Genomic DNA, 18,691 nt, shown 5'->3' with positions numbered 1-18,691 from the left:
AAACCTAGCAAGGATTTGACAGAATGGCAGTGGTTCAGCATCCTTCAGGTCGTCCAAATAGCTACGTGGTAGAGTCTGATAATGCCCTCTATGAACGCAACCGCCATCTGTTAAGTGTACCTGTAGAAAGCTCTACTCAGCCTCACTCATCAGTTTCTACCACAGCTGCAACCAATGTCAGTGATGATTCGCATTGCATGGACAGTCCTTCCTCAGAGACCACTTCAGAAGTAATAGAGCCCTCTGGTGTCACAGTGGACATGCCTATAGGTTCCCAGTGTATCATTATCAGATCGGGCCATGTGTCCAAACCCAACCCAAAGTTCCAAGACTTTATTGTATGTCTTTTCTTTTGTTCACGCCCAACATTGTCACATTGTTGCATTTGTTTCATCTATGTTCTGCTTCCTTCCAGTTTGAAAGGGGTGATGTAAATGCATGCTGTGCACCATTGGAGATGATGTCATGCCGAGGTGGCTCACCTTCTGTTTGTCTCCTGTTTCTTCCACTGTGTGTCTGGCTCATGCTGAGTAAAGACCGGTATCACACTCATGCTGCAAGTGTCGTCCTGATTTTGTTGTTACACATCTACAGTGAGAATTGAACCCATGACCTCAGTGCTGTGAGGCAGTAATGCTAACAATTACACCATCTGTACTGCCCCATAAAGCATACAGCATGCATATTATTATTATAGTACTGTAAAAAACATATGCTGTAGTTAATATTTATCAATTTCCTCTGCACCTCTTGCCTATCTTTACAACCAAATCTTGGTTGCATGTAAACTAACTTCAACAAATGCAGTGGCAAACGCAGGATTTGCATGGGGGGGTTTCCAGAACTGGGCGGAGCCAATCACGGGGGAGCGGAATGAGGTGACCCAGTATATGCTGGGTCCGTAAAACTAGTGTGCCTGTGTGTGTGTGTGTGTATATATATATATATATATATATATATATCTATCTACACACATATATATATATATACATACACACATACATATACACATATACATAGCATATTAGACATGCATATACACATGTGTATATATATATATATATATATCTATCATATGTGTGTGTGTTTATATGTATGTATGCAGGGTCGGACTGGCCCACAGGGGTACCAGGGAAACCACCGGTAGGCCCCACTGCCTGAGGGCCCACTCCTTCCTCTAGGGATCAGGTTCCAGACTGTGCACTTGTATTATACATGGTAGATATGTTGCATTACACTGCACTAAACTGTTGTGTATTTCAAGCCTCTGTGGAGACTGGCCACACCCCCTTTGTAGGCTGACCACACCCCTAAGTATGGGCCCCTATCACTGCATTCCCCCGGTGGGCCCTTCATGCCCCAGTCCGACACTGTATGTATGTATGTATGTATGTATGTATGTATGTATGTATGTATGTATGTATGTATATACATGTGTATATATGTATGCACATGGATATATGTATGTATTATAATTAAAATAAAGTAAACTTTTATTGCACTTACAAGTGCCACCAGGAAGACAGCAGGCTGCAGAGGACGCTAGACAGCCATTAATAATACTCATGCAGCTAAAAAAAAAAAAATTTTTTTTTTTTTAAGTGGAGGGGGGTTTCTGGGTGCTCGGAAACCCCCCCTTGGTGCGCCACTGAAATGTATAGCATGGCATCCATGTGAGGATTTGGGAGGAAATGTATAACATGGCATACATGGGGGAGGAGGTCATGTTGTAATTTTTCTTCCACAGCCACACAAACAATGCTCAGGGACACTGAGAAGTGCTGTTCTGAGAATGCTCCATTTGGTTGCCGTGATTTTAACACATCTTACATTGTTAGGCTGCTAGTTAATTCCTCTGTGTCGTTCCCCAGAGGCTCTTAACTTCCTTCTTTGAAATTACTTTGTGGCGTGATGATGAGAGCAATCATAGGCAATCAGACTTAATGAAGATATTAACCAGACCAGAGCGAGTGAGCCTCCCTCGGGAATCTCTGTGGAAACCTTAAGGAGCATAAGGAAAGAGAATCAGGAATTAGCTGTGATAATATTACAATAATTATCTGCCTACAAATATAAAATCTCCAGACCTTTTAGCATTTCATGTACTTTGCTTCAGTGGTTAAATGCTAAACTTGGAGGTTCAAAGATCAAAGGCAAAGATCAATGGACAGTGATTAGGGATGCAAATAACATTTAACTGTCTTATTGGCTAGTTAAGGATTTAACTGTGTTTATTCCTGTTGGTTCTTGATCTCCTTCACAGATTTTTACAAATACATTTGGTAGGGTGAATATAGAACACACACACAATTAGATCATCCACATGCTACCACCATGCAGGCCAAGCAACAGAAATCTTTAGACTCAAGTTTAAAAAAACAAAAAAACACATCCGTCCCCGAAAGGTACAGAGTTGTACTAAGGGAAGATACAAAGTTTACGGAGGCAAAACTACAAACATGAACTACAAATAATTAATTGTGTATTACAAAAAATAAGAAAAGTCTTTACTTCATGGAAGCAAAATGATTACATAACAGTACTACCAGTGCCTACCTCATTTTATTCAGTGATGCCGAGGGATCATTCATTTTATTATTTGATACATTTTTTTTTAGTTCACTCGTCTGTCTATCTTCTAGTTGTTTATTTGAGTTATATTTATTTTAGCAATGAAATACAGATGAAAAATAAAAACAGATATCTTAACAAAAGTGCAAAGATGTTGTAATATGAATATTCTAAAGGGCCCTACACATTGAGCGATCCACCGCCGAGCTGCCCGACGGCAGATACGGCCGACGGGCGACCCGGCAGCAGGGGGGGCAGAGACAGGGGGAGTGAAGTTTCTTCACTCCCCCATCACCCGGCTCAATAGAAGTGCAGGCAAATATGGACGAGATCGTCCATATTGGCCTGCATGCACAGGCGACGGGGCACCAGTGATGAACGAGCGCGGGACCGCGCACCGTTCATCGCTGGTGCCTCCACACTCAAAGATATGAATGGTATCTCATTCATTAATGAATGAGATCGTTCATATCTTTGAGTATTATCGCCCAGTGTGTAGGGCCTACAAGAGATCACATGGACACATCTTATGTATAAGGAGCGTGCTTTCACAGTGCCCGGGAGCGCCATAGTATACATGAGTTTGTCTCACTTGCAGATGATTTTATTTTTATGGGGTGTGTGGACTGTGGCGGTATGAATGGAGGTGTGGGGGGGGGCATGTCCTCTGTCATTTAGGCAATTTTTTGTTTTATTAAAGTGCAGCAACAGTGGGGGTCATTCGGAGTTCGCTCGCTAGCAGATTTTAGCAGCATTGCACACGCTAGGCCGCCGCCCTCTGGGAGTGTATCTTAGCTTAGCAGAATTGCGAACGAAAGATTAGCAGAATTGCGAATAGAAAATTCTTAGCAGTTTCTGAGTAGCTCGAGACTTACTCCTACACTGCGATCAGCTCAGCCCGTTTTGTTCCTGGTTTGACGTCACAAACACGCCCTGGGTTCGGCCAGCCACTCCCCCGTTTCTCCAGACACTCCCACGTTTTATGCTGGCACGCCTGCGTTTTTCCGCACACTCCCAGAAAACGGTCAGTTTCCGCCCAGAAACACCCACTTCCTGTCAATCACACTCCGATCACTTCAACGATGGAAATTCTTCATTCGGACGTGAGTAAATCTACTAAGTTTTGTGCTAAAATACATAGCGCATGCGCGCTGCATACCATGCGCATTTTTGCCTTAATCGCTCCATTGCGAAAATCAGCAACGAGCGATCAACTCGGAATGACCCCCAGTGTGTAAAAACTGGTATGGGGGGGGGGGAGTCAGCAGCACTGCAGTCAGGGACATGCAGGTGATGGGTAAACGGTATTAGTTTCCTCAGTGTACTACACCTTACAACACTGACTGGCACCCCCTTGCCCAACTACCCCAATACCGGAAAGCGCCTTTACACACTGTTGCTGCAGTAGAATAAAATAACATGTTCATAAATGACAGGGAGGCCCCATTATTATGTGCAAAACTCCACCACTCTGGACCTGTCGCTCATACGGTGCAGTCAGCACGATTACTGACGGTCCCCCCCCCCCCCCCCCCCTCCGCTTCATTTGCTCTGCATGAAATCTGAACGGAGTACGAGACACACGCTGAGAAGTACACAGCAGGACACATTTGTTGCAGTACTCATGGTGCAGTGCTTTCTGAATAAGGACCCACGGAAATTGGCTACAGAAACGGACTTAACCCGAGGACGCTCGGGTTTCACCAAGCCACCCGGGAAGTAATAATACAGTTTTTGCACCGTTACACTCATCGCAGCTTTCCGCTACACATTCACTAAACATTGTGTTAATCACCCAAACAGCTTGTGTCCTTTGTGATTACTTTGGACAACTATTAAATACTCTCGCAAAAAGACTTGCTACTAAGAGTTACAATTGTCATGGTTGGGCTGTTACATCTTTTGCTAATAAGAAAGTATCACATTGAATCACCTGTTATCAGCCTTATAAGATCAATCACAGTGTGATCCACCGTTCTTTGGGGGTCATTCCGAGTTGTTCGCTCGTTGACGGTTTTCGCTATACTGCGATTAGTCGCTTACTGCGCATGCGCAAGGTTCGCAGAGCGCATGCGCTTAGTTATTTTACACAAAAGTTAGGTATTTTATTCACAGCATAATGAAGCTTTTTCATCGCTGTGCTGATCGTAGTGTGATTGACAGGAAGTGGGTGTTTCTGGGCAGAAACTGGACGTTTTATGGGAGTGTGCGGAAAAACGCTGGCGTTCGAGTTGCAAAACGCAGGAGTGGCTGGAGAAACGGGGGAGTGGCTGGGTGAACGCTGGATGTGTTTGTGACGTCAAACCAGGAACGAAAAGGACTGAGCTGGTCGCAATGGCTGAGTAAGTCTGGAGCTACTCAGAAACTGCGGGGTAATCGTTACGAGAAAATTAGCTAATCTTTCGTTAGCAATTCTGCTATGCTAAGATACACTCCCAGTAGGCTGTGGCTTAGCGTGTGCAATGCTGCTAAAAGCAGCTAGCGAGCGAACAACTCGGAATCACCCCCTTTAGCCCGGATTCAAGAATATCTGGTTATGCAATATATGCTATTAACTATTTTCTCAATAATAGTGAGCAATTTTGTTCTCTTTTGATCAGTAGGACATTATACAATTTATTCAAGCAGCCCGGTGGATGTGTTCTTTCATTCTTTAATGTGTTAGAATTGTATGCCTTGATAATATGTGTGTTAAATTTTATTGATTATTTCTAGCTCTCTGCATAATTTATTTTATAAACTGTACCGGTGCCCATGTGAGCACTGCTCTTTCTTCTAAGTTTCACCTTTATTATGTGCCCCTGTCAAGGCTGTATACAATGTGGCTGGGCCCAGGTAATGGGTTGTGTGGCCTAATGTAAGGGGGCGTGACCAAGCCTCCTCACAAAAATAACTGAAATAAAAAATTTATTTATGGCACCACATGCTCTACAGGGGGACGCCATTGTGCACACTAGCCAAGAGCAGAGCAAAAGAGGGGGGCGATCAGTGCAATTGCTACTACCCCTCTCCCCACCGCCACTACACTCACTGCAGACCAGGCTGACAGGTAAGGGCGGATAAGCGGTGGACCCCGGTCCCTCCAGGCCCCTCCATCAGGCCCAGGCTCGGGTAACTAGTATCTGCATGCCCCCCTCTCGGTGCCACTGGCCGCATTACCCATGCGTGCCCTTCACAATACCCCCCTCAGCGATGGGTTTGTGCGAAGAATCCATTTGACAGGTAACTGCAGTTTTAATGAGAAGTAAACAATACACGGATACTTGAGGGATTAAAAAACACTGAATTAAAGAACTGGAGTCTATGGTTAATGATTTGAAAAGAGGCGGAAGAACTCTGGTTTTGAAGGACTGTAGACTGCGATAGTATTCAGAAAGACGAGGCTGAAAATCACTGGTTTTGTAGAATTGAAGACTGTGGCTTGTGATTGAAGGACAAGGCTGAAGAACTCTGACTTTGAAGAAATGAAGACTGTGGCTTGTGATTGAAAGACGAGGCTGAAGAACTCTGACTTTGAAGAAATGAAGACTGTGGCTTGTGATTGAAAGTCGTCCCCCGGGGGACCATGCCGGAGGTTAGACTCCGGATGCTGACAATACCCCCCCCTTTTTAGGGTGGACTCCAAACACCCTTGTGCTTTGGTCAGGTTCTTGGCATGAAAGGCCCAGACCAATCTTGGGGCATGGACGTCCTCTGCGGAAACCCAGGACCTTTCCTCCGGTCCATATCCCTTCCACTCGATAAGATGTTGGAGACGACCATATCTTCTATGGGAGTCAAGAATCTTGTGGACCTCAAATTCCTCTCCTTGAGCAGCTTGAATCTTGGGAGGTTTAGGAAGCGCTGCCCAAAATCGATTAAGTATGAGAGGCTTCAGTAAGGAAATGTGGAAAGCATTAGGGATTTTTAAGTAGGGAGGCAACGTTACCTTGTATGCCACTGGATTCAATACTCTTTCTATAGGATATGGGCTGATGAATCTGGGAGCTAACTTTTTAAAGGGGACTTTAAGTCTTAAGTTTCGTGTGGAAATCCATACTTGGTCTCCCACTTTGAGCCTTGGAACAGCTTTTCTTCTCCGATCTGTAAAAAGTTTGTATTTATTGGAGGTTTTGAGCAGAGCCTCATGAATTTGTCTCCACATCTTAGTGAATTGTTGAAGGGCTAATTCTGCAGCAGGGACTTCGAGAGCTGGGAGCGGCTGGAAAACAGGAACACGTGGATGAAATCCATAATTCACGTAAAAAGGTGTGGAATTGGTAGCAGAATGATAAAGATTGTCGTGAGCGAATTCAGCGAATGGGAGATAGTCCAGCCAGGGCCGCCATCAAAGGGGGGACTACGGGTACAGCAATCCCGGGCCCAGACAGAGTGGGGGGCCCGAGGCCCGTCTAACCATACCCGCGGCTACTCTCTGCATACCTGCTGCTCCTGTAGGTATTCAACCTCTCAGCGGTTCAGCACTGGGAGGAGTCGTCAGCTTACAGGCGCTAAGCAGGGTAACAGTTTGAGCGAGAGAAGCTGGGTCCTGTTGGCAAAACTGGTCTTCCAGCTCCCGTACGTCTGTCCTGGCTCTGCCTCCGCAGTCAGCCCCGGCGCCTTACAGCTCCCGCACTTCGGTCCCGGCTCTCCCTCTGCACTAAGCCCCAGTGCCTTCAAGCTTCCATACGTCTGTCTCGGCTCTCCCTCTGCAGTCAGCCCCGGCACCATCCAGCTCCCGCTCATCTCAGACTCTCCCACACATACAGTAAGAACCTGCCATAGAGGGACAGGGCTGAGGGGGATCTCGGGGGGGGGGGGGGGGAGTTGTTGTGAAAATTGACGGCTGTTATTAGAGCTTATAAAAAAGACCAATAAAAATTACTTGTCCTGCAGCTAGGTCAGGCTTAGGTGAGGGGGGAGGAGGATATTAGGATTCAGCTATTAAAGAAAAATAATTAGTTGTTATTTGATTTAATATTGAACTCTATTGTGTGCCCCCCCACCCCCTTTACCTCAGCGTGACTTAGCTGCTGGACTAGTGATTTTTATTATCAATAAGGTGCAACATGTGTGTAAGGGGTACTACTGACTGGCTTATTGTGTATAATAGGTAATGGGTACTACTGTGTGGCATATTGTGTGTAATGGTACTACTGTATGGCATACGGTGTATCGGGGTACTATCAGAGCCGGATTATAGCAGGGGCAACAGGGGCAGTCATCCCAGGGCCCCAACAGATTAGGGGCCCCCACACACTGCTACTAGAGCTGGAGCACAGCATTTACTGTAGCTGTGTCTCTGTTCCTCCTCCACTTTGGCGGCTCAGCTGTTCCTTTACAGCGGCCGCCGCCGAGCTCCTCACTGCAGTGCACACAGTCCCGCGGGATTTTACCCCACGACACACTGTCCCAGTGCCACCTGCAGCCTCTGCAAATATTTAAGGTCTCGGAGCTGAGGCTTCTCCGAGCGCGCTTTCCCGGCTACCTGCTCCCTGCTCTGTGACAAGTATCAAGATCGGTATGTTTTGCGTGTGTCCCACTGCTCCAATGTGCTGTACCCATATAAACTTTAACAGGGGAGGGCAATGCATAGTAGTTTCAGATGTGTGCACGCAGCTGGACGGGGGGGGGGGGGGGGGGCTGGGGGTTTGCCAGCAATTTTTTTATTGGGAGCCCCCACAACTTAGTTGCCCCTAGGCCCCCACAAGCCTTGATCTGGCCCTGGGTACTACTGTGTAGCTTACTGTGTATAAGGGGTACAAATGTGTGGTGTAACGTGTGTAAGGGGAGCTACTTTGTGGCGTAACATGTCTAAAAGGTAATGCTGTAGCATAATTTGAATTAAGGGTACTATCGTGTAATCATGCCCCATCCACGAGAGACCATGCCCCTTTTTGGGGCACACGCTGTCCCTACTCAAGATATGGGGGGCACTAGTGTTTATTCTGGCACAGGACAAATTTCTAGTCACGGCTCTGCCAGAGGCCTCACCAGGCACACCGAGGGTTTGAAAAGGGGGCCCTGCCAATTTTGTCAGTCCTGGGCCCTACAATTTCTGATGGCAGCCCTGAGTCCAGCCAATCGTCCTGGTAAGAAGACATGAAGATTCGCAGGAAAGTCTAAGTCTTGGTTCATCTCTCATTCTGGCCATCCGATTGGGGATGGTATGCGGAGAAGTTCAACTTAATTCCAAGGGCTGAGTTCAGCGCTTTCCAGAATTTAGCCACAAATTGAGGCCCTCAATCAGAAACGATTTCTTGTGGAAGTCCATGTAACCGGAAGATGTCTGAAATTAACAATTTTGACAGCTGTGTAGCAGATGGAAGACCAGAGAGAGGAACAAAGTGTGCCATTTTGGAAAACCGGTCCACAATGACCCAAATGGTATTTTGTCCTCTAGGGACAGGCAAATCACTTATAAAGTCCATGGAGATGTGTGTCCAGGGTTTCTGTGGGACCGGTAGAGGGTGAAGAAGACCAGATGGTGATCCTCTTGGACTCTTACGTTGAGCGCCCTTTGGGCAAGCAGCTATGAATTCTAGAACATCCATTTTGAGATGAGGTCACCAGTAGAAATGTTGGATAAACTTAAGGATTTTAAGACTACCTGCATGTCCCATGCAAGGTGAGGTATGAGCCCATGTAAGCAGCTTTTTCCGGAGCTCTGGTGCAACGAAAGTGGCCTGCTGCTTGCTTAAATGAGCCAGGATATCTGCAGTGGCATCGCCCCCAGTAGCCTGCTCACTTGTCGAATCCATGGGGCCAGTGCTTACTGTCACGCTCAGCGTAAGTTGGGGTTCCAACAACCGAGCTTTGGCTGAAGGGACAGCTGCCTGTGAAGGGAGTAGACGAGGTGTCCGAATGTAGTTCCTACTCATGGGGTGGAAGCCTTAGTATAAGAGAAGAAGGAGGACTCCGAAGGAGTGTAACTGCAGTTTTAATGAGAAGTAAACTATACACGGATACTTGAGGGATTAAAAGACACTGAATTAAAGAACTGGAGTCTATGGTTAATGATTTGAAAAGAGGCTGAAGAACTCTGGTTTTGAAGGACTGTAGACTGCAGTAGTGATCAGAAAGACGAGGCTGAAATACACTGGTTTTGTAGAATTGAAGACTGTGGCTTGTGATTGAAAGACGTCCATGGGAACCACCTTTAGCACCCGAAGCTTCCTCTACAGCCTGGAACCCTGTGAGCACTCCACGAGTGGTGACAGGCTTTAAGCAATAGGACTGCAGTGGCAATAGGTAACCGACAGAAAATAGCAACCAGAACCAGGGCACCTGGAGCAACATGGGAGTATAGAGCTAGAGCACCTTTCACAAGGAAGTAACTTGAAGCACTGGCATCCTCTCTCTAAGCCAGCCCCATTTTATAAGGGAAGACTACACTGGATTGGCTGGACACAGAGTAGGAATTCCCATTGGCAGTACACAGGTCTTCAACATGGCGACCCCCAGCACAGGGGACATTAACAGTTGCAGCACAAAGCTTACCCAGCTCTGGCCTTTGATTCCCAGAACCTGTGTATCCACCAGAGGACCCTGCTACTGCGGCTCCCCGCTGCAGCACTCGGCTCTCCAGACCCCGGCCCCTGGCCTCCGGAAGCCGCACACATGTCCCTGAAAACCCTGCCGCAAACAGCTCCCCGCCGCCGCAGCCACGTCAACCACCGGGAAGGTAACCCCCGGGGGACCATGCCGGAGGCAAGACTCCGGATGCTGACATGCCCTAGTTCACGTTATGTAACATTTTAGGTAGGGATAAGCGGGTTCGGTTCTCTGAGAACCGACCCCCCCCCACCCCACCCCCCCACGAACTTTGAGACCTGAGCCCGGATCTGAGTCAGGCTCGGTTTTACGCGCCTAACTTGGATCCGAAAATGAGGCAAAACGTATCATCCCGATGTCAGAACTCGTGGGTTTTGGATTCTATATAAGGAGCCGCATGTCACCACCGTTTTCACTCTGGACTTGGAGAGTGCACACGCAGTAAGGACGTGTTCCTTCTGTGTGTGCTCTGTGCTGTTAAAAAAAGCTCTGTGCTGTTACAAACAGGGTAGGGGGGCAGGAGAGTGTTCCTTTGGTTCTGTGTGTGCTCTGTGCTGTATCTAAAAGCTCTGTGCTGTTACAAAAAGGGGGGCAGGACAGAGAGTGTTCCTTCTCTGTGTGCTGTTAAGGGATGGGGTGTAGGAGAGAACTATTGTGGAGCTGAGGGGTTGTTTTGCAGGAGGAAGGGGGGCAGGAGAGAATTATTGTGGAGCAGAGGGGTTGTTGTTTTGCAGGAGGCAGGAGAGTTCAGTTGATCTGTAGCTTTGTGTGTAGGTGTGCTGCTGTGTTAGGGCTCTGCATACAAGTGCACTGCATATAGCATACTGTGGCTGTGTATAGGTCAGGAGTCAGGGCCAGGTGTTCTCTGTCTATAAGGGGCTGTGCAGCCTGGGGGTGTGGCCGGTGGGGGAAGTGGGCAGTTCGGGGGTGTGGCAGCATGAACGCATCATCGTGCCCCCCCCCCCATTAGACAGTGCCGAGAAAATTGGCACTGAATAGCAAGAGGCGGAGCAATGATGACGCAATTCAGCACAAATTGCGTCATCATATCCCCCTTGGGCTGCCCACTTGTTCTCTGTTGTGGGCTGCCGAGGGTAGGTGTGGGGGGCTGCCTGGGAAGCGGTAGACTTGCCCACCTTTCCGGGGGGCCGGGAAGAACACTCGATTTTCTGGAGCCTCCCAGCCATTCCGAGAGGGTAGGCAAATATGGTGTACAGTTGTGCATCACACTACTGCTAACATCCTGTGTGGGTGATACAGAGAAATAAATATATTACATTTGTATTTGTGCATCACTCAGTGACTACTAGTACTGCGGCTGCCGTACACTACTGGTATATATATCCTCTCTGTGTGATACAAAGAAATAAATATATTTCTAATTGGTGCGACACTCAGTGACTACTAGTAACACCATACACTACTGCTAATATCCTCTCTGTGTGATACAGAGAAATAAATATATATTTATAATTGGTGCGTCACTCAGTGACTACTAGTAATACCGTAGACTACTGCTAATATACTCTGTGAGTGATCCAAAGCAAAAATATATTTATATTGGTGCGTCACTCAGTGACTACTAGTGCTGTGGCTGCCGTACACTACTGCTGTATATATCTGTGTGTGATTCAAAGCAAAAAAATATATTTCTATTGGTGCGTCACTCTGACTACTAGTACAGCGACTGTCTTACACTACTGCTATATATCCTCTGTGTGATCCAAAGCAAAAAATATATTTCTATTGGTGCGACACTGTGACAACTAGTACTGCGGCTGCCGTACACTACTGCTATATATCCTCTGTGTGAGATCCAGAGCAAAATATATATTTCTATTGGTGCATCACTCAGTGATGACTACCAGTACTGCCGTACACTACTGCTATACAGATGGAGCCACGCTAATCGTGGCTCCGTCTGTGCCTGGGCATGCCTGCCTAGGCGCGCCCATCACAGTGTCTGGGCCGCGCACACGTTCGTGATGTGCACGTGCCCCATTCACTGTAATGAAAGCTTCTCTATGCACTCTCTTAGCGGGGCTAGGCACCTGATCGCCTTTTCCTGCCGGGAGTGCACGTCTGCGATGGAGCCGCACTAGATGAGTCTGGCTCCATCTGTATACGCTGTGTGTGTGATCCAAAGCAAAAAAATATATTTCTATTGGTGCGTCACTCTGACTACTAATACAGTGGCTGCCATACACTACTGCTATATATCCTCTGTGTGTGATCCAGAGCAAAAAATATATTTCTATTGATGCATCACTCAGTGACAACTACCAGTACTGCCGTAAAGTACTTCTATATATCTGTGTGTGATCCAAAGCAAAAATAAGATTTTAAACCTACCGGTAAATCTATTTCTCCTAGTCCGTAGAGGATGCTGGGGACTCCGTAAGGACCATGGGGTATAGATGGGCTCCGCAGGAGATAGGGCACCTAAAAAGAACTTTGACTATGGGTGTGCACTGGCTCCTCTCTCTATGCCCCTCCTCCAGACCTCAGTTAGAGAACTGTGCCCAGAGGAGATGGTCAATACAAGGCAGGATTTAGCAATCCAAGGGCAAGATTCATACCAGCCCACACCAATCATACCATGTAACCTGGAACATACATAACCAGTTAACAGTATGAACAAACGACAGTAACGGTCCAAGACCGATGTCAACTGTAACATAACCCTTATGTAAGCAACAACTATATACAAGTCTTGCAGAGTTTCCGCACTGGGACGGGCGCCCAGCATCCTCTACGGACTAGAGATGAGCGCCGGAAATTTTTCGGGTTTTGTGTTTTGGTTTTGGGTTCGGTTCCGCGGCCGTGTTTTGGGTTCGACCGCGTTTTGGCAAAACCTCACCGAATTTTTTTTGTCGGATTCGGGTGTGTTTTGGATTCGGGTGTTTTTTTCAAAAAACACTAAAAAACAGCTTAAATCATAGAATTTGGGGGTCATTTTGATCCCAAAGTATTATTAACCTCAAAAACCATAATTTACACTCATTTTCAGTCTATTCTGAATACCTCACACCTCACAATATTATTTTTAGTCCTAAAATTTGCACCTAGGTCGCTGGATGACTAAGCTAAGCGACCCTAGTGGCCGACACAAACACCGGGCCCATCTAGGAGTGTCACTGCAGTGTCACGCAGGATGTCCCTTCCAAAAAACCCTCCCCAAACAGCACATGACGCAAAGAAAAAAAGAGGCGCAATGAGGTAGCTGTGTGAGTAAGATAAGCGACCCTAGTGGCCGACACAAACACCGGGCCCATCTAGGAGTGTCACTGCAGTGTCACGCAGGATGTCCCTTCCAAAAAACCCTCCCCAAACAGCACATGACGCAAAGAAAAAAAGAGGCGCAATGAGGTAGCTGTGTGAGTAAGATAAGCGACCCTAGTGGCCGACACAAACACCGGGCCCATCTAGGAGTGTCACTGCAGTGTCACGCAGGATGTCCCTTCCAAAAAACCCTCCCCAAACAGCACATGACGCAAAGAAAAAAAGAGGCGCAATGAGGTAGCTGTGTGAGTAAGATAAGCGACCCTAGTGGCCGACACAAACACCGGGCCCATCTAGGAGTGTCACTGCAGTGTCACGCAGGATGTCCCTTCCAAAAAACCCTCCCCAAACAGCACATGACGCAAAGAAAAAAAGAGGCGCAATGAGGTAGCTGTGTGAGTAAGATAAGCGACCCTAGTGGCCGACACAAACACCGGGCCCATCTAGGAGTGTCACTGCAGTGTCACGCAGGATGTCCCTTCCAAAAAACCCTCCCCAAACAGCACATGACGCAAAGAAAAAAAGAGGCGCAATGAGGTAGCTGTGTGAGTAAGATAAGCGACCCTAGTGGCCGACACAAACACCGGGCCCATCTAGGAGTGTCACTGCAGTGTCACGCAGGATGTCCCTTCCAAAAAACCCTCCCCAAACAGCACATGACGCAAAGAAAAAAAGAGGCGCAATGAGGTAGCTGTGTGAGTAAGATAAGCGACCCTAGTGGCCGACACAAACACCGGGCCCATCTAGGAGTGTCACTGCAGTGTCACGCAGGATGTCCCTTCCAAAAAACCCTCCCCAAACAGCACATGACGCAAAGAAAAAAAGAGGCGCAATGAGGTAGCTGTGTGAGTAAGATAAGCGACCCTAGTGGCCGACACAAACACCGGGCCCATCTAGGAGTGTCACTGCAGTGTCACGCAGGATGTCCCTTCCAAAAAACCCTCCCCAAACAGCACATGACGCAAAGAAAAAAAGAGGCGCAATGAGGTAGCTGTGTGAGTAAGATAAGCGACCCTAGTGGCCGACACAAACACCGGGCCCATCAAGGAGTGTCACTGCAGTGTCACGCAGGATGTCCCTTCCAAAAAACCCTCCCCAAACAGCACATGACGCAAAGAAAAAAAGAGGCGCAATGAGGTAGCTGTGTGAGTAAGATAAGCGACCCTAGTGGCCGACACAAACACCGGGCCCATCTAGGAGTGTCACTGCAGTGTCACGCAGGATGTCCCTTCCAAAAAACCCTCCCCAAACAGCACATGACGCAAAGAAAAAAAGAGGCGCAATGAGGTAGCTGTGTGAGTAAGATAAGCGACCCTAGTGGCCGACACAAACTTCAACACTGACATCTTCAATCTGACTATCAGGAACTGGACTGCGGGTGCTCCTTCCAGCACTTGCAGGGGGCGTGCAAATGGTGGAAGGCGCATGCTCTTCACGTCCAGTGTTGGGAAGGTCAGGCATCGCAACCGACACAATTGGACTCTCCTTGTGGATTTGGGATTTCGAAGAACGCACAGTTCTTTGCGGTGCTTTTGCCAGCTTGAGTCTTTTCATTTTTCTAGCGAGAGGCTGAGTGCTTCCATCCTCATGTGAAGCTGAACCACTAGCCATGAACATAGGCCAGGGCCTCAGCCGTTCCTTGCCACTCCGTGTGGTAAATGGCATATTGGCAAGTTTACGCTTCTCCTCCGACAATTTTATTTTAGATTTTGGAGTCCTTTTTTTACTGATATTTGGTGTTTTGGATTTTACATGCTCTGTACTATGACATTGGGCATCGGCCTTGGCAGACGACGTTGCTGGCATTTCATCGTCTCGGCCATGACTAGTGGCAGCAGCTTCAGCACGAGGTGGAAGTGGATCTTGATCTTTCCCTAATTTTGGAACCTCAACATTTTTGTTCTCCATATTTTAATAGGCACAACTAAAAGGCACCTCAGGTAAACAATGGAGATGGATGGATACTAGTATACTTATGGATGGACTGCCGAGTGCCGACACAGAGGTAGCTACAGCCGTGGACTACCGTACTGTACTGTGTCTGCTGCTAATATAGACTGGATGATAATGAGATGTAGTATGTATAAAGAAGAAAGAAAAAAAAACCACGGGTAGGTGGTATACAATTATGGATGGACTGCCGAGTGCCGACACAGAGGTAGCTACAGCCGTGGACTACCGTACTGTACTGTGTCTGCTGCTAATATAGACTGGTTGATAATGAGATGTAGTATGTATAAAGAAGAAAGAAAAAAAAAACACGGGTAGGTGGTATACAATTATGGATGGACTGCCGAGTGCCGACACAGAGGTAGCTACAGCTGTGGACTACCGTACTGTACTGTGTCTGCTGCTAATATAGACTGGTTGATAATGAGATGTAGTATGTATAAAGAAGAAAGAAAAAAAAAACCACGGGTAGGTGGTATACAATTATGGATGGACTGCCGAGTGCCGACACAGAGGTAGCTACAGCCGTGGACTACCGTACTGTACTGTGTCTGCTGCTAATATAAACTGGATGATAATGAGATGTAGTATGTATAAAGAAGAAAGAAAAAAAAACCACGGGTAGGTGGTATACAATTATGGATGGACTGCCGAGTGCCGACACAGAGGTAGCTACAGCCGTGAACTACCGTACTGTGTCTGCTGCTAATATAGACTGGTTGATAATGAGATGTGGTATGTATAAAGAAGAAAGAAAAAAAAAACCACGGGTAGGTGGTATACAATTATGGATGGACTGCCGAGTGCCGACACAGAGGTAGCTACAGCCGTGGACTACCGTACTGTACTGTGTCTGCTGCTAATATAGACTGGATGATAATGATATGTAGTATGTATAAAGAAGAAAGAAAAAAAAAACCACGGGTAGGTGGTATACAATTATGGATGGACTGCCGAGTGCCGACACAGAGGTAGCTACAGCCGTGGACTACCGTACTGTACTGTGTCTGCTGCTAATATAGACTGGTTGATAATGAGATGTAGTATGTATAAAGAAGAAAGAAAAAAAAAACACGGGTAGGTGGTATACAATTATGGATGGACTGCCGAGTGCTGACACAGAGGTAGCTACAGCCGTGGACTACCGTACTGTACTGTGTCTGCTGCTAATATAGACTGGTTGATAATGAGATGTAGTATGTATAAAGAAGAAAGAAAAAAAAACACGGGTAGGTGGTATACAATTATGGATGGACTGCCGAGTGCCGACACAGAGGTAGCTACAGCCGTGGACTACCGTACTGTACTGTGTCTGCTGCTAATATAGACTGGATGATAATGAGATGTAGTATGTATAAAGAAGAAAGAAAAAAAAAACACGGGTAGGTGGTATACAATTATGGATGGACTGCCGAGTGCCGACACAGAGGTAGCTACAGCCGTGGACTACCGTACTGTACTGTGTCTGCTGCTAATATAGACTGGATGATAATGAGATGTAGTATGTATAAAGTAGAAAGAAAGAAAAAACCACGGGTAGGTGGTATACAATTATGGATGGACTGCCGAGTGCCGACACAGAGGTAGCTACAGCCGTGGACTACCGTACTGTACTGTGTCTGCTGCTAATATAGACTGGATGATAATGAGATGTAGTATGTATGTATAAAGAAGAAAGAAAAAAAAAAACACGGGTAGGTGGTATACAATTATGGATGGACTGCCGAGTGCCGACACAGAGGTAGCTACAGCCGTGAACTACCATACTGTGTCTGCTGCTAATATAGACTGGTTGATAATGAGATGTAGTATGTATAAAGAAGAAAGAAAAAAAAAACCACGGGTAGGTGGTATACAATTATGGATGGACTGCCGAGTGCCGACACAGAGGTAGCTACAGCCGTGGACTACCGTACTGTACTGTGTCTGCTGCTAATATAGACTGGATGATAATGAGATGTAGTATGTATAAAGAAGAAAGAAAAAAAAAACCACGGGTAGGTGGTATACAATTATGGATGGACTGCCGAGTGCCGACACAGAGGTAGCTACAGCCGTGAACTACCGTACTGTGTCTGCTGCTAGTAGACTGGATGATAAATAATGATATAAAAAATATATATATATCACTACTGCAGCCGGACAGGTATATATTATATAATGACGGACCTGCTGGAGTGGACACTGTCTGTCAGCAGAATGAGTTTTTTAATTTTTATAGAATAAAAAAACACCACACAAGTCACACGACGAGTGTACTTTTTCAGGCAGACATTCAATCACAATATACTATACTGGTGGTCATTGTGGTCAGGTCACTGGTCACAGTGGTCAGTGGTCAGTCACACTGGCAGTGGCACTCTGGCAGCAAAAGTGTGCACTGTTTAATATGTACTCCTGGCTCCTGCTATAACCTATAACTGCTCCCCAGTCTCCCCCACAATTAAGCTGTGTGAGCACAGTCAGATATTATACATAGATGATGCAGCACACTGGGCTGAGCACAGATATGGTATGTGAGTGTGACTGAGTCACTGTGTATCGTTTTTTTCAGGCAGAGAACAAGAACAGAACGGATTATTAAATAATAATAAATTATAAAACTGCACTGGTGGTCAGGTCACTGGTCATCAGTCACTAGTATAACTCCTCCTAAGCTCCAGTAAGTAAATGAAGTGTCTCACTCTCACTCTCCTATCTATTTTAATTTCTAAACGGAGAGGACGCCAGCCACGTCCTCTCCCTATCAATCTCAATGCACGTGTGAAAATGGCCGCGACGCGCGGCTCCTTATATAGAATCCGAGTCTCGCGATAGAATCCGAGCCTCGCGAGAATCCGACAGCGTGATGATGACGTTCGGGCGCGCTCGGGTTAACCGAGCAAGGCGGGAAGATCCGAGTCGCTCGGACCCGTGTAAAAAAACATGAAGTTCGGGCGGGTTCGGATTCAGAGAAACCGAACCCGCTCATCTCTACTACGGACTAGGAGAAATAGATTTACCGGTAGGTTTAAAATCTTATTTTCTCTTACGTCCTATAGAGGATGCTGGGGACTCCGTAAGGACCATGGGGTTTATACCAAAGCATCCAATCGGGCGGGAGAGTGCGGATGACGCTGCAGCACCGACTGAGCAAACGCTAGGTCCTCATCAGCCAGGGTATCAAACTTGTAGAATTTAGCAAAAGTGTTTGACCCCGACCACGTTGCCGCTCGGCAAAGTTGTATAGCCGAGACGCCTCGGGCAGCCGCCCACAAAGAGCCCACCTTCCTAGTGGAATGGGCCTTAACCGAATTTGGTACCGGCAATCCAGCCGTAGAGTGAGCCTGCTGAATCGTATTACAGATCCAGCGAG

The sequence above is a fragment of the Pseudophryne corroboree genome, chromosome 8, assembly GCF_028390025.1.
Source record: "Pseudophryne corroboree isolate aPseCor3 chromosome 8, aPseCor3.hap2, whole genome shotgun sequence".
Taxonomy (NCBI): Eukaryota; Metazoa; Chordata; class Amphibia; order Anura; family Myobatrachidae; genus Pseudophryne; species Pseudophryne corroboree.
The sequence above is the reverse complement of the archived record's forward strand: the minus strand, read 5'-3'. Positions refer to the sequence as shown.